Source organism: Sciurus vulgaris (genome assembly GCF_902686455.1).
Source record: "Sciurus vulgaris genome assembly, chromosome: 11".
Lineage (NCBI taxonomy): Eukaryota > Metazoa > Chordata > Mammalia > Rodentia > Sciuridae > Sciurus > Sciurus vulgaris.
This window is the reverse complement of record NC_136472.1, coordinates 78127158-78149212: the sequence shown is the minus strand read 5'-3', so window position 1 is coordinate 78149212 and position 22055 is coordinate 78127158. Positions and strand designations below refer to the sequence as shown.

The 22055-nt window shown below is 35.2% G+C and overlaps 1 long non-coding RNA gene across 1 annotated transcript in view; it reads left to right on the top strand.

Moving 5' to 3' along the window:
• LOC306640574 overlaps positions 1–20733 on the top strand; it is a 399125-nt gene extending 378392 nt beyond the window's left edge. Inside the window, exons 3-4 of the long non-coding RNA XR_013757824.1 lie at positions 18494–18571; positions 20305–20733. This is a non-coding gene — a long non-coding RNA (uncharacterized lncRNA). The remainder of the gene's footprint in view (positions 1–18493; positions 18572–20304) is intronic.
• The last annotated feature ends 1322 nt before the right edge of the window (positions 20734–22055 follow it).

Below are 22055 nucleotides of genomic sequence, written 5' to 3'. Positions count from 1 at the left end.
AGAGGGATGTATGATACAATTTGCCTCTTTATAATTCATAATTCTTTTAGTATAATTGGTTTTATCTTGGAATATATTTTTTCTTTTTTCTTTTTTTTTAGAATGATTACTTTTATTGTTTTTTGTCCTAACTCAAGTACCTCAAGTAGCATAAAGTAACTAAAGAAGGGAATAGAGAGTAATTCAAAGGAAATAAAATCTGCCTTGAGAATAGATCTTAGAGTTTGTCCTTGTTGCATTCTTACTTCCACATACACACCCTGCACTTTATATATCCGTGTCTTTTTTCAATTTGCAAATTTTTCCACATAGTTTGGTTTGGAGATTTTTAACCACACCTGGAGTTCCTAGGGTAGGGTTGGGAGGTGGAGGTAAAAAGTCTTTTTTTTTTTTAATTTATTTTTATTATAAACAAATGGGATACATGTTGTTTCTGTTTGCACATGGAGTAACAGCATACCATTTGCATATTCATAAATTTACATAGAGTAATGATGTTTGATTCAATCCATTATTTTTTTCCTTCCCCCCCACCCCTCCCACCTCTCTTTTCCCTCTATACAGTCCCTCCTTCTTCCATCCTTGTCCCACTCCCACCCCCCATTAAGTGTCATCATCCGCTTATCAGTGAGAACATTCCTCTTTTGGATTTTTGAGATTGGCTTATCTCACTTAACATGATATTCTCCAATTTCATCCATTTGCTTGCAAATGCCATAATTTTATTATTCTTTATAGCTGAGTAATATTCCATTGTATATATATACCACAGTTTCTTTATCCATTCATCAATTGAAGGGCATCTAGGTTGGTTCCATAGTCTGGCTATTGTGAATTGAGCCGCTATGAACATTGATGTGGCTGTATCTCTGTAGTGTGCTGATTTTAAGTCCTTTGGGTATAGGCCGAGGAGTGGGATAGCTGGGTCAAACGGTAGGTCCATTCCAAGTTTTCTAAGGAATCTCCACACTGCTTTCCAGAGTGGCTGCACTAATTTGCAGTCCCACCAGCAATGTATGAGTGTACCTTTTCCCCCACATCCTCGCCAACACCTATTGTTGCTCGTGTTCTTGATAATCGCCCTTCTAATTGGGGGGAATCTTAGTGTAGTTTTGATTTGCATTTCTCTTATTCCTAAAGATGTTGAACATTTTTTCATATATCTGTTGATTGCTTGTACATCTTCTTCTGTGAAGTGTCTGTTCATTTCCTTAGCCCATTTGTTGATTGGGTTATTTGTATTCATGGTGTAGAGTTTTTTGAGTTCTTTATAGATTCTGGAAATTAGTGCTCTATCTGAAGTATGAGTGGCAAAGATATTCTCCCACTCTGTAGGCTCTCTCGTCGCATTGCTGATAGTTTCCTTTGCCGAGAGAAAGCTTTTTAGTTTGAATCTATCCCAGTGGTTGATTCTTGCTTTTATTTCTTGTGCTATGGGAGTCCTGTTAAGGAAGTCTGATCCTAAGCCAACAAGGTGAAGATTTGGACCTACTTTTTCTTCTATAATCTGCAGGGTCTCTGGTCTGATTTCAAGGTCCTTGATCCATTGTGAGTTGAGTTTTGTGCAGGGTGAGAGATAGGGGTTTAGTTTCATTCTGTTGCATATGGATTTCCAGTTTTCCCAGCACCATTTGTTGAAGAGGCTATCTTTTCTCCATTGCATATTTTTGGCCCCTTTGTCTAGTATAAGAAAATTGTATTTATTTGGGTTTGTGTCCATGTCCTCTATTCTGTACCATTGATCTACCTGTCTATTTTGGTGCCAATACCATGCCATTTTTGTTACTATTGCTTTGTAGTATAGTTGAAGTTCTGGTATTGTGATACCCCCTGTTTCATTCTTCCTGCTAAGGATTGCTTTAGCTATTCTGGGTTTCTTATTCTTCCAGATGAATTTCATGATTGCTTGCTCTATTTCTGTGAGGTACGTCATTGGGATTTTAATTGGAATTGCATTGAATCTGTATAGCACTTTTGGTAGTATGGCCATTTTGACAATATTAATTCTGCCTATCCAAGAACATGGGAGATCTTTCCATCTTCTAAGGTCTTCCTTAATTTCTTTCTTCAGTGTTTTGTAGTTTTCATTGTAGAGATCTTTTACCTCTTTGGTTAGATTGATACCCAAGTATTTTATTTTTTTTTTTTTGAGGCTATTGCAAATGGAGTTGTTTTCCTCATTTCCCTTTCAGCTGTTTCATCGCTTGCGTATAAAAATGCTGTAGATTTATGCATGTTGATTTTATAGCCTGCTATTTTGCTGAATTCATTGATGAGGTCTAGAAGTTTTCTGGAGGAGGTTTTTGGATCCTCTAAATATAGAATCATGTCAACCGCAAATAGTGACAGCTTAAGTTCCTCTTTTCCTATTCGTATCCCTTTAATTTCTTTAGTCTGCCTAATTGCTCTGGCTAGAGTTTTAAGGACAATGTTGAATAGAAGTGGTGAAAGAGGACATCCCTGTCTTGTTCCCATTTTTAAAGGGAATGGTTTCAGTTTTTCTCCATTAAGAATGATGTTGGCCATGGGCTTGGCATAAATAGCCTTTACAATGTTCAGGTATGTTCCTACTATCCCTATTTTTTCTAGTGTTTTCAGCATGAAGGGTTGTTGTATATTGTCAAATGCTTTTTCTGCGTCAATTGAAATAACCATATGATTCTTATCCTTCAGTCTATTGACATGATGGATTACGTTTATTGATTTACGGATGTTAAACCATCCTTGCATTCCAGGAATGAACCCCACTTGATTGTGGTGCACAATTTTCTTAATATGTTTTTGGATATGGTTTGCCAATATTTTGTTAAGGATCTTAGCATCTATATTCATCAAGGATATTGGTCTAAAATTTTCTTTCCTTGATGTGTCTTTTCCTGGTTTGGGTATGAGTGTGATATTAGCTTCATAGAATGAGTTCGGTAGGGTACCCTTCTTTTCTATTTTTGGAATACTTTGAGAAGTATTGGAATGAGTTCTTCTTTGAAGGTCTTGTAGAACTGGGCTGAGAATCTGTCTGATCCTGGGCTTTTCTTGGATGGTAGATTTTTAATGGCTTCTTCTATTTCATTGCTTGAAATTGATCTGTTTAAATCGTGTATGTCCTCCTGGTTCAGTTTGGGAGGAGCATATGTCTCTAGAAATTTGTCAATGTCTTTGGTACTTTCTATTTTGTTGAAATACAGATTTTCAAAGTAGCTTCTCATTATGTTCTGTATCTCAGTGGTGTCTGTTGTGATATTTCCTTTTGCATCATGTATTTTAGTAATTTGAGTCTTCTCTCTCCTTCTCTTTGTTAGTGTGGCTAAGGGTTTATCTATTTTGTTTACTTTCTCAAAGAACCAACTTTTTGTTATGTCAGTTTTTTGAATAGTTTCTTTTGTTTCAATTTCATTGATTTCAGCTCTGATTTTAATTATTTCCTGTCTTCTACTACTTTTGCTGTTCTTCTGTTCTTCTTTTTCTAGGGCTTTGAGCTGTAATGTTAGGTCATTTCATTGTTGACTTTTCATTCTTTTCTGGAATGCACTCTATGCAATGAATTTTCCTCTTAGTACCGCTTTCATAGTGTCCCAGAGATTTTGATATGTTGTATCATCATTCTCTTTGACCTCTAAGAATTTTTTAATCTCCTCCCTGATGTTTTTTGTTATCCATATTTCATTCAATAGCATATCATTTAATCTCCAAGTGTTGGAGTAATTTCCTTTTTTTACTTTGTCATTGATTTGTACTCTCAGTCCATTATGATCTGATAGAACACAAGGCAGGATCTCTATTTTTTTCATTTCCTAAGGGCTGCTTTGTGGCATAACATATGGTCTATTTTTGAGAAGGTTCCATGTGCTGCTGAGAAGAAAATGTATCTGCTCGTTGATGGATGGAATATTCTATATATGTCTATTAAGTCTAGGTTATTGATTGTGTTATTGAGTTCAATGGTTTCTTTGGTTGGATTTTGTTTGGAAGATCTATCTAGTGGTGACAGTGGTGCGTTAAAGTCGCTCAGAATTATTGTGTTGTGGTCTATGTGATTCCTGAAATTGAGAAGGATTTGTTTGATGTACAGGGATGCACCATTGTTTGGGGCATAAATATTTACTATCATTTTGTCTTCCTGATTTATGGTTCCCTTAAGCAGTATGAAATGTCCATCTTTATTCCTTCTGACTAACTTTGGCTTGAAGTCCACTTTATTTGATATAAGGATGGAAACCCCTGCTTTTTTACTGGGTCCATGTGCGTGGTATGTTTTTTTTCCCAGCCTTTCACCTTTAGTCTGTGGATGTCTTTTTCTATGAGATGAATCTCTTGCAAGCAGCATATTGTTGGGTCTTTCTTTTTAATGCATTCTGCCAGTCTATGTCTTTTGATTGATGAGTTTAGGCCATTAACGTTCAGGAATATATTTTTCAACACCAAAAAATACAGAAGTTCAATGGATTCAAAGTCATAATGTCAAGGGATTTTCAAAATGGCACTGAATAATAATGATTTGAATAATGTTGGGCATATTTTGGCAAGAGTTTTTATAAATGAGTTTGTGACTTTTTTCTTGGTTTTCATGGGTACACGAGTCTTCCCAAGCTGTATCGTACCGGAAAGCATGTTGTAACATCAGAGGATAGGTCATTATGCATATTTTATATTTTACTTATATTGGGGTTATGGTTCTTTTTTTTTATTACATATAGACAAAAGCTTAAAAAGATTATTCAAGAAAGTTAAATTTTCTAAATGTGATTTTGTGCAAATTACTTAAACTCTCTGAGCTTTGGTTTCAATTTTTAACAAAATGGGGATAATAATCAAATATCACAGTATAGAAATGGAGATAGAATCAAACAAAAATTTGGATAGATAGAGGATGAGTATAAGTATGTATATATATATATATATATATACATATATAAAGAAAGATGAATAAGTCTGAGAACAGTACTAGGAAGTCTAAATCTTAGGAAAATGCAAGTTGGATATGTAACACAGCTACCATTTATTAAGTTATTTTTATATGCAGAACATATTCCAAATGCTTTATCTATATATCTCATGCTAATATCCATAACCCTATGACACATATATTTTGTTATCTCTATTTTACTGAGGATAACACTGTAATTTAGATTAGATAAATGTTTTGCCAACGTTTCTACAACTGTCAGTGGAGACAGGTTTAAATTCATGTTTTTCTGATTTTAAACCCCATGATTGTAACCCAGACTTTTAATTCATCTCTGAATTTTTTTAATGTAACCTAATTCACTAAGTGGGAAAAATGGAACCTAGCATTTGATGTATAAATGCTTTTTTATGGGGAGAGTGAACATGGACTGAATGTGATATTAAATGTATCCAAATGATGGGACTTGGAAGTAGCTAAAAATTGTACACTTTAATGCAAAGTCTTACATTAATCCCATCTCATAAAATAAAATACCAACAGCCATATTTTGCCTATTTTGATAATTCCTTTGATGCCTATTAAGGGAGAAACTTTTTTTTGTTTTGTTTTGTTTCAGTATAAGAGCACATTGATTTGAGCATGGGAAAGATATGGGACATTCTTTAGCCAAATGAGTTAGTTTAGTTTAGGCATTCACAACACATGTGAATACCCTGTGTCCAAAATGTTGGGAGCATCATGAGATCAATAATGTTTCTCAGTTTGGTGTGTCAAAGCATTCTCTGTCTTGTCTTTGCTATCCCTTGACTCACAGAGATCACAGCTTCTTAGGCAACAAATTATAAATTAGGGCTAGCATGGAAGTGCTGTCTTTCTGTTCTTGGCATTAAAGTATTATTTCATTCAGATTATGTGGCTACAACAAATTACCATAGACTGTGCTTACACAACAGACACTCATTCTCATAATTCTGATGACTGGACTGACAATTGCATGGTGCTGACAGAGCCAGCATCTGGTAAGAATCCTCTTCTCATCAATTTCTCACATGTCAGTGAGCAAAGAGAGGCTAAACTCTCATGTCTGTTTTTTTAAGGGCAATAACCTGGTTCTCTAGGGCTCCACTCTCATGATGTAATTCTAACAGTGCCCCTCATCAAGGAGGGATGGGATGGGTGCATTGCAAGACCTCCCAGTGGATGTCTGAAATCTAGGATAACACTGAATCCTGTATACAGTCATGCATTGCTTGACAGAATGCGTTCTGAGAAAAGTATCCTTAGGCAATTCCATCATTGTGTAAACATCATCAAGTGAACTTATATAACCCAAGATGACTATGACATCAACAGAACACATAACCTATTCATCTACCATTATCTATGCATTCCACCATTGACTCACACAGTGTTACATAGTACATGACTTTATGTGCATGTCTATGATAAAGTTCAACATATATTAAGCACAGTAAGAGATTAAACAATAGTAATAATTAATAATCATACTATAATGAAAGTTATATTAATGTGGTTTTATTTTGCTTTTCTCTTTTATTTTACTGTACTTCTTCTTGTCAATCTTGTACCCAGATTTCAAAGAAATTGAAATCCGTTTCAGTTAAGGGGAGAATACTATAGCACTTAAAGGCCTCTCCTTCTAATACCATCACAAGGGAGGAAGTAAGGGAGAAAACAAACATTCAGCCCATAACAGTGATCACATGTAGAATTAAAATGGCCTAATGGATAAAGCAATGAACTTATTATCCATGCTTTGATCTAGTAACTGTGTGATTCTAGAAAGTTGTTTTCTCTGTGTCTCACTTTGCATGGGATTTGAGGTCAGAAAAACCAGGATTAAAATGTCTCTAATCCTTAGTAGGTTTTTGAACTTTGACAAAACCCTTTATTCACTCTAAATTTCAACTGTATCTTGAGAAAAACAAAGTCAGTGTAAATACTTGCTTCATGGTGTTGTGAGGAATAAACTAGAATAACATATGAGATGTATTTGGATTTGTGCTTTGCACATAATATACAAGCAAATATTAATGTTAATGAACATATATGTTTCCTATCACTTACATTTTAAGGTACTATATCAGGTACTGTTCTAGTGTCAAATATAAGGTTATATAATTGAAGATCATATGATGATTAAATTAATTAATATAGAGAGAATGAATAACAAGAACCTGGAATTTAGTAGATATTCAATAAATTTTAGAACATAAGGTAATGATATGTAAGTAATCGAAAAAGCCACACAAGCATAACTTGGATTAGCACTAACAAGAAAAATTAATTTATTTGCTCATTTTTTAAAATTTTTCAGTTGGTTAAATAATTTTTACTGCCAGTTCTGCCTTTGTACCAGTGGGAAGAAAGGTTCATAAGGCAGTCTCTGAGCTTTGTAGGTTGAGTCATTCTGAGATCCAGGCATCTGTGGGTACGTTTCAGAGTGAATGAATTCTCCAAAAGAATATTCAAGAATGATTTATTTTTCCAGGGAGAGCAGGCGACACTTCCATCAGTGTCTTCGTGAGCCATCCTCACAGAGTTCAATATGGAGAAAAGTGGAGACCCTGCCTTCAGTTTCCGCTTCAGTGGCACTATTATCTCTAAATGCCTGGACTTGGAATTTGGACACAGCTGGGTTCAAATTCCAAATGCTTTCCTGGTTACTCTATGATGTATGCAAACCTTATTTTTAAAACATGTAAAACCAGGGTTATGATTTGAACCTCTCAGGCTTTTCTCAATAAAGTATGTCAAAACACTTCTCACATGATATGGCATGTTGTAGGAATTCAAAGGGAAGGCTCTCTCCCATTTATGGGTCCTTTCACATTGGTACCTGTATCACAGTCCATCAGGATGCTTTTCTCACCAAAGGAACTCAATCTTAGCTTATTGATTGATTAAGTCACCGATCAGAATCTTGTGCTGGCAGAGAACAGTCACATAAAGGATCAAAATGTGAACACAATTAGAATCAGACAGAAAACCTTGGCTCACACTCCTATTCCATATCTTGGTCCACATCTCATATTGCACTTGTCACTCTCAATATTGTCCCTGTCACCATTTAATTGCAAGACACTGTGATTGAGATTTCCCCGGGCAATACAGAAACTCACTTACTGTGTATACAGGTGGATATGTGACACAGGGGTATGTTTTCTTCTAGGATGAGTCAATCAATCAATCAATCAATAAAGGGATATCAAGAAACTCAAGAGTTTTACAGAAACATAGGTTGGTCAGAACTCACAAGAAGAAAAGATGCCTGTGAAAGCCACAGAAAGATATACAAATGCTGAAAAGAAAAAAATACTATTGTTGGAAGGGTGTTTTATAGTTAATTAAATAAGCAGTTGTGAGAATGTAGTCACTGAGAAAAATACTGAATCATGCAGTGTTACAGTAAAACATGTTTTGATCTTGCTAATTGTATTGTAGACTATTCTAACCATGGCACAGATCTTGTCTTCTTTCAGTGAAAAATTTCAACTTCAAGCACTTTTATCATAAAACCTGTACTATTGGATCAGTCTATGAATCCAATGTGGTCAGTAAAGTACAAAATTGTATATCTGAGTTCTGTAGATCATAAATCCTGGCCTCCCAAGTACCAGAACCTGATAGATACCCCATGATCATATTAAGTGAAAGTCTTTTCAGTGAATAGATTTTTGTTCTTTTCCTTATTAAGGAATAAATATTTTGAAGAGAATTCAACATTTCTAGTTTCCTGGAGAATATTATTGAAGATATATTTCATGACACAGTGATATTACCATTTATCTGTGGATGAAGTCCAAATTCCTTACCGTTACATATATATTATGTATGTAAATATTTTCATATATGGCTCCCCATAGTGATTGACAAGCACATCATGGACTCTGCCTTCAGGGAGCTTCTGTTCCACTGGAACCAGTCCAACAGTGAAACAATCAGGGTGGTGATGACAACAGGAAACCTGCAACTGTCCACCACAACAGGTCTTCACACAATAGGGACATCAAGTCAGATTCAGAAAGTCTGAAAAGAGTTCTTAAAGGATAGGCAGAATTAATACTGTCAAAATGGCCATACTACCAAAAGTGCTATTCAGATTCAATGCAATTCCAATTAAAATCCCAATGACGTACCTTACAGAAATAGAGCAAGCAATCATGAAATTCATCTGGAAGAATAAGAAACCCAGAATAGCTAAAGCAATCCTTAGCAGGAAGAATGAAACAGGGGGTATCACAATACCAGAACTTCAACTATACTACAAAGCAATAGTAACAAAAATGGCATGGTATTGGCACCAAAATAGACAGGTAGATCAATGGTACAGAATAGAGGACATGGACACAAACCCAAATAAATACAATTTTCTTATACTAGACAAAGGGGCCAAAAATATGCAATGGAGAAAAGATAGCCTCTTCAACAAATGGTGCTGGGAAAACTGGAAATCCATATGCAACAGAATGAAACTAAACCCCTATCTCTCACCCTGCACAAAACTCAACTCACAATGGATCAAGGACCTTGAAATCAGACCAGAGACCCTGCAGATTATAGAAGAAAAAGTAGGTCCAAATCTTCACCTTGTTGGCTTAGGATCAGACTTCCTTAACAGGACTCCCATAGCACAAGAAATAAAAGCAAGAATCAACCACTGGGATAGATTCAAACTAAAAAGCTTTCTCTCGGCAAAGGAAACTATCAGCAATGCGACGAGAGAGCCTACAGAGTGGGAGAATATCTTTGCCACTCATACTTCAGATAGAGCACTAATTTCCAGAATCTATAAAGAACTCAAAAAACTCTACACCATGAATACAAATAACCCAATCAACAAATGGGCTAAGGAAATGAACAGACACTTCACAGAAGAAGATGTACAAGCAATCAACAGATATATGAAAAAATGTTCAACATCTTTAGGAATAAGAGAAATGCAAATCAAAACTACACTAAGATTCCCCCCAATTAGAAGGGCGATTATCAAGAACACGAGCAACAATAGGTGTTGGCGAGGATGTGGGGGAAAAGGTACACTCATACATTGCTGGTGGGACTGCAAATTAGTGCAGCCACTCTGGAAAGCAGTGTGGAGATTCCTTAGAAAACTTGGAATGGACCTACCGTTTGACCCAGCTATCCCACTCCTCGGCCTATACCCAAAGGACTTAAAATCAGCATACTTCAGAGATACAGCCACATCAACGTTCATAGCTGCTCAATTCACAATAGCCAGACTGTGGAACCAAGCTAGATGTCCTTCAATTGATGAATGGATAAAGAAACCGTGGTATATAGATACAATGGAATATTACTCAGCCATAAAGAATGATAAAATTATGGCATTTGCAGGCAAATGGATGAAATTGGAGAATATCATGCTAAGTGAGATAAGCCAATCTGAAAAAGCCAAAGGACAAATGATATCGCTGATAAGTGGATGATGACACATAATGGGGGTGGGAGGGGTTAGTGTTAGGGTTAGAGTTAGGGTTAGGGAGGGGGGCAAGAATGGAGGAAGGAAGGACTGTATAGAGGGAAAAGAGGGGTGGGAGGGGTTGGGGGAAAGGAAAAAATAAAAGAATGAATCAAACAATATTGCCCTGTGTAAATTTATGATTACACAAATGGTATGCCTTGACTCCATGTACAAACAGAAACAACATGTATCCCATTTGTTTACAATAAAAAAAAAAAGAAAAAAAAAAAAAGAAATATCAGTTGACTAGCCTACAGATGAATAAAAGTTAATCAGACGGCCATGGGGTTCTAAGAAAAAGCCTAGTCCAAACACAGGGAGTGAAGGGCCAGAGGAAAGTGCGGTCTAGCATGTATTCTGAGAAGTGGAAGAAATTTGGTCTTAATCGGTATGAGTCAGCAAGTGGTCAGAAAATTGCAAAGAAAAGATAAATACATAGATTCCACAATAATTTTATATGACAAAATGCATACAATTTTATAGGCCACTGCTCTGGGAAAACTTCTCAAATCTTTATGAAAATCCCATTTTTCTTTATCCTCATGGGTCTAGGGGTTCAAAAGAAGTCCTAGAATGAAGCATATTTCTGCCATACTATGGCACAGCAGTGTGAATAAAATTAACTATATATATATATATATATATACATATATTTATGTATACCCATATATATCAAAATAGAAGGAATATGAAGCCATAAATAAATGATAGTTTAAAGTAATAGAAATACTAATTACCATGAAGTGAACAATTCAATGTATATGCAAATCAAAAACCTCACATTGTACCTCATAAATATGTACAATTATGTGTCAAAATAAGGAAAAATTTATTCTAAATTTTTACCACTGCAAAACTTCTGTTGTAGTGAAGAAGACAGGTATTTAACAAGTAGACAAAATAAATATAGAACATGATGTTCATATTCAGTAAAATATGAAAAATTAGTGCTTGATTAACTAAAAGAAAATGTTCCAAAATGGGCCCATAGAATGGCAGTTATTCAGACTCTTTAAAACTGGAAAAGGCTACTGCATAGATTTGTAGGTAATTCCTCTGACTGGATTCAGTAAATGCTAGACTTTTGTCTGCTGATGATATATTTATTTCAGTATCTGCTTTTGCTGTGCACATTGCGGAACAGATCACATCCCACCTTATTGACCCTATGCAGATTATGTTACTTTGATATAAATTTAAGAATTAAAAATGATCTTTGTAATGTTTGTGTTATTTTAATTACTTCTCCTTCTTTACTAGTTTATTGTACTATCTATTATATAGATGTACAAAATGCCACATTTCAAACCTTAAGTAGCATGCTGCCATATTATGGTTAATGCCAGAGATTTCTAAAATGAGAACCACAACAAACAACGCATAGGGGTACATTTGACAACTTCATCTCTTTTTATTTTATCACAAGTAGATTTTTTTTTGTTTTTGAGAACCAAATATTAAATAGCAAGAAATGTCTTAAAACTCCACAATTTACCTGTATTTCTAGAAAGAAATCACCAGTTTTCTCAAATCTACAATTGTTTTCTGTTAAAACAGTAGTTTAATTGATGTCTCCATGTTCAAAATAATTCACTTTCTCCAATCTTGTTTAGAGATTCAGAAGCACGCTTTCTCATCCTAGTTGTGCTTGCACATTGAAAAGTAATGACAGGATTGTGGTTTCTAGTCCCACACATTTCACTGTAGCTACTATAGAATATGATGCATACATATATTTAGAAAGCCTTGTAATATAATTCAATTACCGCAACTAAACACAGATTGCATTTTCCCTCGACCATTTATTCTACCTCAAGCCTTGAACACACACTTTTTAATTTTATATTGTTCTTTAGTGGTGTGTATAAAAAATGCACCAAGAGCTGCTGCTTTTCAACAGCACTGTGGTCACAGTTAGTTAAATATTTAATGCCACCAAGCACAAGGCAGTGCATGCGATGAGCATGAACTGTACTGTATGACCACAGAAATGGGTTTAGCTCCCTTGGGTGACCAGTGAGCTCTTTACTAGTTCAGTAAATGAGGGAAAACTCTCATCAAGGTGCACATTTGAATAGGAATCTGTCCTGTTGTGTCCAGTGGTAAGATTAAGCATAGACCTATGAAACTGCTGTGTTTTCCTTTTTATTAATTTTTTATTCTAATTAGTTGTACATGACAATAGAATGTACATTTTGATAAATCATACATAAATGGAGTTTAATTTCTCACTTTTCTGATTGTATATATTGTAGGATCACATTGGTCATGCAGTGTTCTCTCAATGTCCCTAAATCACTTTACCAGCCTGCAAGCCAAAATAGTGGACGTGGTTTGGTATAATTCTTGATAGTTCTTTTCAGAGTGGCCCTTTCCTATATATTTTAAGCTTTGATAACTTATTGAGTCTCTCGTAAAAGCTTCCATTACTGGTTTTCCATCATTTATTGCATCTATCTGTTGAAATTAGGACAATCTTTTTTGCAATAGAGGCAAAATGATGAAAGAAGGCAGGAGTCCTTTCCATGAGGAAACTCGGCTATTTTCTCCTAGGCATCTCTCATCAAATGAAAGGAAAAGGCAATACAAACAGCAAAAAATATTATCAAGATACTTACCCTTGTGAGTAAAATAATCTACAATTTAAAAAAAGACTCAAATAATCTTTAAAAAATAAAATTGTGGTTTTATTAGGGCCAACACACTAAATGATGTTGCATCTGAAAGAAATTCTAGCAGAGTTTACAGTGAGACAGACATATAATTGAAGCTGACTATCAGTGCTTACCAATTGGATGAAGTTATGTGATTTCTCTGATCTTTAGTTTCTCATTTATAAAATTGAAAATATTTAATTTTTGGATTTTCTATGATGATTGCATAATATAATATAAAGAAGGTGATTATCACAGTATTTAACTGCATAATCACAACATGTAAACTTAAAAATGAAAATTGAACTTGTATACAATGTGACATATCTTCCTTGGATTTCTATTGATTTAATCCTCTTAAATATGAGTTTGAGATATAAATTTGATCAAAATTTTTATATCTGATCCTAATGTAAATTCAAGTCTCTTTGTTTCATGGTGATATATCCTTTGGATAATTGGGGAAAATTTTATTGAGATACTACATTCAATGCTGTTAAATGAGAAACTGCTAAGCTGAACAAGCTTTTACTTTCCTCTCATCTTCTCTCATATGTGGAATAGTACCCTGAGCTTCAGGATATAGGAGGATCCATTTGGATTTTCTGGACCATTTTCATTAGCTCTTTCTCTCCCCACATCCATTCTCCCTTCTCCCCATTATACGGACCCAAGCTCCTTACTCTCTTCAAGGTGTTGTGGCACATGCTTGTAATTTCAGAGACTTGGGAGGCTAAGGCAGGAGGATTGTAAGTTCAAGGTCCACCTTACTACTTAGCAAGAATGTTTCTAAAAATTAAAAACTTAAAAAAAAAAAAAAAAAAAGATTGGGATGTAGCTCAGTTTGAAAGTACCCCTGAGTTCAAACTCTAGTACCACAAAAAAAAAAAAAAAAAAAGTAACCACTGCCAAAAACCTCCTTTCTGGTCATTGACTTGACTTCCTTAGTCCCAATTTTACTCTGACTTTTCTAGCCAAACTACAAGTTTATTTATCTAATCATGAACAATACAATAATGATGACGATGATGAGGATGGTGATGACGATGATATAGCTGCAGAGAAAGATCCTGTCAAAGTCCTGCTCTGAATTTGTCCAGCCATAACTCAGGGTAGAGAAAGAAAAAGCTCAGACACTGAATCCCTCCTGGAAGGCAGGATCATGGGTTCAGTCTAGGCAGAAGTAAAAGTAGTATTCTGAGTAGAAGAAAACTGACAAAAGAATCTGGGACTGAGGGATGTTAGGTAGAAATGAAAAGAAGAAGGTTGTCCAAAAGAAGTAAGGAATAAAGCTAGAGAAATCAAGATAAAGGATTGGAACCAAGTCATTGTATTTGGGAATTTTATATCTGGGAAGTTTATTTTTTAATTGATTATATTTCTTTAAGTTGGGAACAAACCTTTAATGAAACTAAATCAGATTAGACAATGAATAATTACAGACTTCATCAGATTTGTTAGCAACAGCATCACAATCATGTTTTTGGAACAATACAGAAATAGTGTTACAACGAAATTGTTCAAATAGGTTAAAACAAAACTTTATTACTATGGAATCTTTATTCAGTAGGTGATTGGTTGATTGATTTTCAAGCTATAATTCCCATAATATAAAATTTCATATAACACAATATTTGCAATTTTAATGGATAGAGTTCACTGTTTTTCATCCTCTCTTTCACCATATACCCAAAGAATGAGATTAATTTCTTACCTTTTGGATATGTATAAACAACAGGTGGATAGTTTTAATTTAAAAATGCCTCTTACTAAACTGAGTTACTTTACATTATTGTAAATTAGCACAAACGTAGTGGGTTAAGAAACTACATTGAGTATCTTACCATGCTAGAGGGCTTGCTCAGTTAAAACCCAAGAGTGTTAGTAGACTGCATTCCTTCTGCAGGCTTTAGTGAAAAATCTGTTTTCTTACATTTCCCATTTTCTAGAGTCCACTTGGACCATTTACTCTTGGTTGCTTTCTTTATCTTCAAATATAGCACCATGCATCTTTATCTATGTGACTCTGTCCTTTTCCTTCATTTTTTACTTATAAGGCCTCTTAGATTGTTATAGTTTAGATATGCGGTATCCCCCAAATGTTCATGTGTAAGACAATGAAAGAATGTTTAGAGTTGAAATGATAATGTACTGAGAACATTAACCTAATCACAGCGCTAATCTACTTGTATGGATAAACTGGATAGTTACTATAAGTAGGAGGGAGTGATTGGAGAGGTATATCATTGGCGGAGAGGTGCCTTTTGGTTTATATTGTATCCCTGGTGAATGGATCTCTCTCTGCTTACTGCTTGCCATGTCCTGAACTATGCCATACCCTTCTAATATGATTTTCTACCACACTTTGAGTACAGAGCTGTAGAGTCAGCTATCTGTACCCTGAGACCTCTGAACTGTGAGCCAAAATAAACTTTTCCTCCTCTACATTGCTCTTGTCAGGTCTTTTGGTCATGGATATGCAAAAACTGACTAAAACAGAAATAAATTCTGAGAAGTGGAGTCATTGTTCTACATAACCTGACCATGTGGTTCAAAAGTCTTTGAAATTGATTTGTAGTGGGAGTAATCTTGAAAAGTTTAGAGACACAAGCAGGAAAAGCTTTAGAAGGTTGTTATCAGAGTTTAACTGGCAGTTCTGATGGGAGCTAAAAGTCCAGAATGCTGATAGGACTTTGGGCAGTAACGAGTGGGCTTATGAGGTTTCAGAGTAGAAGGACTGAATTGGACATTGGACTGGAGGCCATTTATGTTATGCTGTGGCTAAGAAGTTGTCTACATTTTTCCCATGTCCTTAGACGTTTTGTGAACCTGCATTTAAAAGTGATGTACTAATTAATCTGATGAAGATGATTTTATGCCAGTCCAGCATTCAGGCAGTGGCATGGATATTGGCTAGTGTCTTGAAGCCAAGTTTATGGTATTAATCAGGAACAGACTTCCTTTTTGAAAAGCACATATTGTGATAAAAATGATTGAATGATTAAATATATATGTCAAAGTGTTTAACAAGGTAATAACAACTACCATTTATGACCATTTAACTTTGTGCCAGACACTGTGGTAAATTCTGCTTTTATATTAACTTAATTTTATTCATATCTTACTTTTAAGAAAAATGAAATTCAGGGGAGGTTAGTAACTTGTCCACAGTCATGCAGTTATCTACAACTTTGCTCTGAACGGTTACCCTTTATCACTTCCTAGTTACAGTGAATTACAATTATCTTGTAGAGTTAGCTCCTTGACTAGATTGTAAAATCTAAAAATGGTAATTTTCACTCTTATTTTTCTGTATTGCCACTGCTAAGCTCAGTCTATCAAAGAGAATGTGTTCAGGGACTGTTCCTGGAATGAAGCCATTCATCTTTAAAAATCCCTCAAGAGGAGGAATCAGTGCAGAGCCTGTGGAGACAGGGAGGGCTGTGACCCATCAGAGAAAGAGCAAATCAAGCTATGCCAATTGGGTCATGATCACCTCCTCCTACTTTTTTTCACAGATAATCTTCACTTCAAAAGAAGTTTCAGGTGAGGGTCAGGTATACCAAATTTGATATCACATTATATAAAATACTAGTCTTAAATTCTGCAAACACACAGAATTTTATTAAACACAGACATTCATTATCAAACAGTAAACAGTTCACCCATCCAATGGTAATCTTAAGTTGTTTTGAGGAGTTCTGAAGATTTCTCTTTTGGTTGATGTGAACGGTGGCAGATTTCTGTTAATGCTTAAAATTGTTCTTAAGCAATTTCAAATTCTCCTACCCTAAAGGCTGAGCACAAATCACTTTTTAAATTTTAATTTAAATTCCTTTTAAAAATTTGTTCTAATTGGTTATACATGACAGTAGAGTGCATTTTGACACATAATACCTAAATGGAGTGTAACTTCTCATTCTTCTGATTGTACTAGGTGTAGAGTTACACCAGTCCTGCAATCATGTAAGCACATAGGGTAAAAATGTCTGATTCATTCTACTCTCCTTTCTGTCCCCATATCTCCTCCCCTCCTTTCACTCCCTTTTGTCTAATCCAAAGTGCCTCTATTCTTCCCTAGACCCCCCACCCCTTATTGTGAATTAGCATACGCGTATCAGAGAAAACATTCCACCTTTGGTTCTTTGAGATTGACTTATTTTGCTTAGCATAACATTCTCTAGCTCCATCCATTTATGGGAAAATCACTTTAGAATCAAGCCATAGCCACTATCCTTGAGATTACAGTGCAGGGTCCCACTCAATTCTCTTCACGATGCTGAGAGGATGTTTTTACAAAAGTATCTGAGTAAATTCACATCTCTTAAGCAACTCCAATTTCACCAGTGAGAATTTATATTTAACAGTTATACTAATCAAGTCACAAATTTCACCAAAAAGTAATTTTTTATGTTTATCAGATTAATTGCTAAAGCCTCATGTGTGGGCATAGAAAGGGATAACAGAGTCTTGTAATTGATTCTGGAGGCCAGTCTTTCTGATATAATACCAGGTAAACACCACTGGAAACGTGTTGTTGTTGTTGGGGATTAAACTCAGGGGCACTGAGCTACATTCCCAGAATTTTTTGATTTTTTTTTTCTTTTTTCTTTTCCTTTTGACTTTGATATAGGGTCTTGATAAGTTGCTGACTAAGTTGCCCTTACTGACCTTGAACTTGAAATCCTCCTGACTCAGTCTCCTAAGTAGCAGAGATTACAGGTGTATAAGACAAAGTGGTTTGGAATTTACTTCTTATAGCGTAACCAACTAAGATTTTTTATCTTTAACTAATTAGCATATCCAAAACATCATACCATTTATAGCGAAGTTTATATGCACTTGAATATATACTCATGGTTTTTTATGCATTTATATAGACATATGTATATGTGTGTGTGTACATTTTGTATCTATGTGTGCATAATCATAATATATTTTCTTCTAGGGGCCATCTACACTCTAGAATTAAGGTTTAAGATTTGTGATATAGATGGTTTCAGTAAGTCTGTCAGACATAGAATCTTCTAGGTAGGTTTCACTTTTAGTACCATTCAAATTATGCATTCTATCTCATCTTTAGTTCCAAAATTATTTGTAGACATTTTGTATAATTCTAATTTATATGAGTAATATGCCATAATTAATAAGCCTTTATAACGTGCTTTTATCTTCCCAGGGAAATGATTAGTATATTTTTCCCATTTCATTTGCCACCCATTCATTTCGCAAATATTTATCAGTGTTAACCTAGGATCTTTTCACCCTCACTTTTGCATATCCATGCCCACATAAAAGCAGGCTCAGTACCACAGTAGATACACAGTAAATGTCATTGATTGACTGAAAAACATCGTATTATGTGACCATCATTATTAAAGTTTGCAGGTTTCTTTTCCTAATTTCAAAATGCCTTTTTCATTTTAGATCACCCCAGGTAGCCATCTCACAACATCAATCTATTGATTTTCACGGCACAGCGTGAAGAAGAGACTACAGCATCAGGTAAAGCATTCACTACCAAAAATTATCTGTTCAAAATTAAATATATATAATGCACTTCGGATGGAAACTTTAAGAATATTCTTACGGTGGAACTTGAGACAATTGATTTTGGAAATTACTAGAAGTAAGAGGCTTTTTTATCCCCTAATATAAGATCTCTTTTGTGGAAATGAAAGTATTTATACAAGTATTTGGTAAGATTCCACATTGTAATTTACTCCCCCTAATAATTACCCTATCAACACATATTCTGTCTAAATGTCTTTAGTTGCAGTCCTTCTAATGTAATCTGGGTATTCATTGTTCTTCTGCTTGATATGCTGGGAGCCCACTTATTCTAATCAGTATTTCAATGCATTGTCTGTTGAAATGAAAGTAACAGTGATTAGTAGGACAGATGTTTCCCTGAAATGTGAAAAAGTAGGGTTAAAACCACAAATTAAACCAAATACTTTGTTCTTTGCGTGTACTTTTTAGATAGCAAGATAAAATTATTTTCAAGTAAAACTAGGTACTGGTTAAAATAAAAAAGCATGACCTGCAAAATAGATGACATCTGGAAATAGTTCAACTGTAGAGGATGAACAGTAAGTACATTGGTAAAATGAAATATGATTTCATATTATTATTGTACTATAAATATTACTACCATATTATTTCATTATTTGGTAAAATGAAATTATGATTTGACTTTACGTCTGATGGTTTTGACAAAGAGACTGGGAGAAGTATAGACTAAGAAACAATAATCAGAATTTTACGCCAGGTGTATTGGTATGTAACAGAAGAATTGGAAGTCTGAGTGGATTATCATTATATGTTTGTACATCATTATTTTCATTAGTATTGTTTCTCTGCTCTTAGCTTAAAATGCTGTAAACATCAGTTGTTTTGATATTTAGTTGCCGAATATGTAAAGATTTTATAATAGCTAACCTACTTTTCTCATATTGGTCATTTTAAAATATTGTTTCTATGCTTATTCCTTAATATTTGTTCATTAAGATTTTGTGTATGTGCCAATGAACTGACATTAATACTAGAGTTAAGCAAGAGTTGTGGCCAAGGTGATTTCTACTCTAATCATCCTCTTTCTTTCTTTCCTTTCTTCCTTTTTCTTGGTAAAAATAATGTATTATTAATTCATTGCTTTTGTATTAACACCTTTGCATTAATCCCTTCTCTTCAACCTTCATAAACACTTGCTGAGAATAGGCAGTGAATAAAGCTGCAAAATAAACATGAGCAGCCTGGATGAGGTATGGCTACCTACCTAACAAATGTCCCAAGGAAGAACATAGAGCCAACCTTAGAACCCTCTGTAGGATGCAAGGTACCATCACTTTAAAAGTGATCATGGGACTTTCTGAAAACAGTGGTCTTAATTGTCAGGTTGATTTTATAAAGTTGCCCCTACTTTTTCTGAATTGCTTAAACAATTATTAATAAGTGGATGAATATTTTTGTGCTGGAATGATTCCCCTGACTAATGACCTGCTCAGAGTTTGTAGAAAATCACTTCTCAGGTCTCCTGAATCATGAGCCCCTGATGGTAATCCATTCCATTATTCATATACAATTAGGATTTCAAAATGAAGCATCTTTGGCATTAATACTCATGATTAAGAGGTTATTGAGAGATGCTGTAATAGTGACAGTGAATACCCGTCGCCACTGAATTCCTGAAGCAAACTTGCTGCCGAGAAGGACATTTTGAAGGTTTTTTTTGGCAGGAAGAGGTGTCTCTGGAATCCTGTGCTGTTGGACTTCACCATCATTCCAGACGTCTTACAAAGTATAGCCTTTCCATTTTTCCCCGAAAGTCTCAGATTCTTGCTCATTAGCAAAAAAGAAGAGGAGAATGCTCAGAAGATCCTCCAGTGGGATGTAATCAAACTAAAAAGCTTCTTAACAGCATAGGAAACAATGGTTGTGGGGCCCACTGAATGTGAACCAGGAAATCCCGGAGTGGGACGAAGAGAGGGCTAGAATGTCACAAGAGAAGCAGGTCTCTGGGCTGCAGCTGGAAGTCTTCATCCAATGACAAACAGCCCATCCTCATTTCCATTGTATTCCAGCTCTCCCAGCCGCTGTCTGGGATCAGTCCTGTGTTCTATTACTCAACAGGAATCTTTAAGGAAGCAGGTGTTGAGGAGCCAATATATGCCACCATTGGAGTAGACCTGGTTAATACTATTTTCACTTTAATTTCAGTTTCTGGGGAAAAGGGCAGAAAGAAGGACTCTACAAATGATAGGACTTGGAGGTGTGGCTGTGTTCCATCCTCATGACTATTTCTTTGTTATTAAAATATGGGTATGATGCAATGAGCTTTATCTCTATCACAGCTGTCTTGATCTACGTGGCCTTCCTTGAGAGTGGACCAGGCCCCATTCTGTGGTTTATTGTGACTGAACTCTTTGGACAGGGACCATGCCCCACTGTCATGTCTTCACCACATTCTTCATTATCTTCCTGAACTTCACCTTCCTCACAGTGTCTGAGACCTGAGGCATGAATTTTGAGGCTATCACACGTGCCTTTGAAGGGCAGGCTAATGAGTCCAATAATCTGAGCAAGGCTTCTTGGTGGACATGAACAACATTCAACCTGTTAAGGAGTCCACCATCAATGTCTAGTCCAACTTTCTCCCAACATGGAAAGCAAATTATATTAAAAATCATCCCTATGTATATGGTAAAAAAGAGGTTATTAGTCTTCCTAGTTGGGGAGATGGCATTACAGTGGAATTCATGGTAACTTTCCTACTTCATATCTTACAAAACCTACCCCATATCTATTGTATTATTTCTTCCGACCGTAGCAGTTTGATTTACTTAACGTATGCTTATGCTTATGTTTGTTTTTTAAAAATTTGTTCTAATTAGCTATACATGTTAGAAGATATTTTGACATATTATACATATATCAAGTATAACTTCTCATTCTTCTGGTTGTATGTGATGAAGAATTGCATTGTTCATGTAATCATATATGCACATCAGATAGTAATGTCTGATTCATTCTACTATCTTTCCTATTCCTGTTGCCTCTCCCTTCCCTTCATTCCCCATTGTCTAATCCAAAGTACTTCAATTCTTCCCTAGCACCTCCTCCACATCATTATAATTAACCATCTGCATATCAGAGAAAACGTTCAGCTTTTAGACTTTGGGGATTGGTTATTTCACTTATAATGATATTCTCTAGCTCCATCAATTTACAGACAAATATCAAAATTTCATTCTTCTATATGGCTGAGTAATATTATATTGTGTATAAATTCTACATTTTCTTTATCCATTTATCTGTTGAAGGGCACCTATGTTGGTTCCATAGTTTAGCTATTGTGTATTGATATGATATAAAGATTAATGTGACTGTGTCATGGTAGTGTGCTGATTTTAAGTCTTTTGGGTATAAAGTGAGGAGTGGTATAACTGGGTCAAATGGTGGTTCCATTCTAAGTTTTCCGAGGAATCTC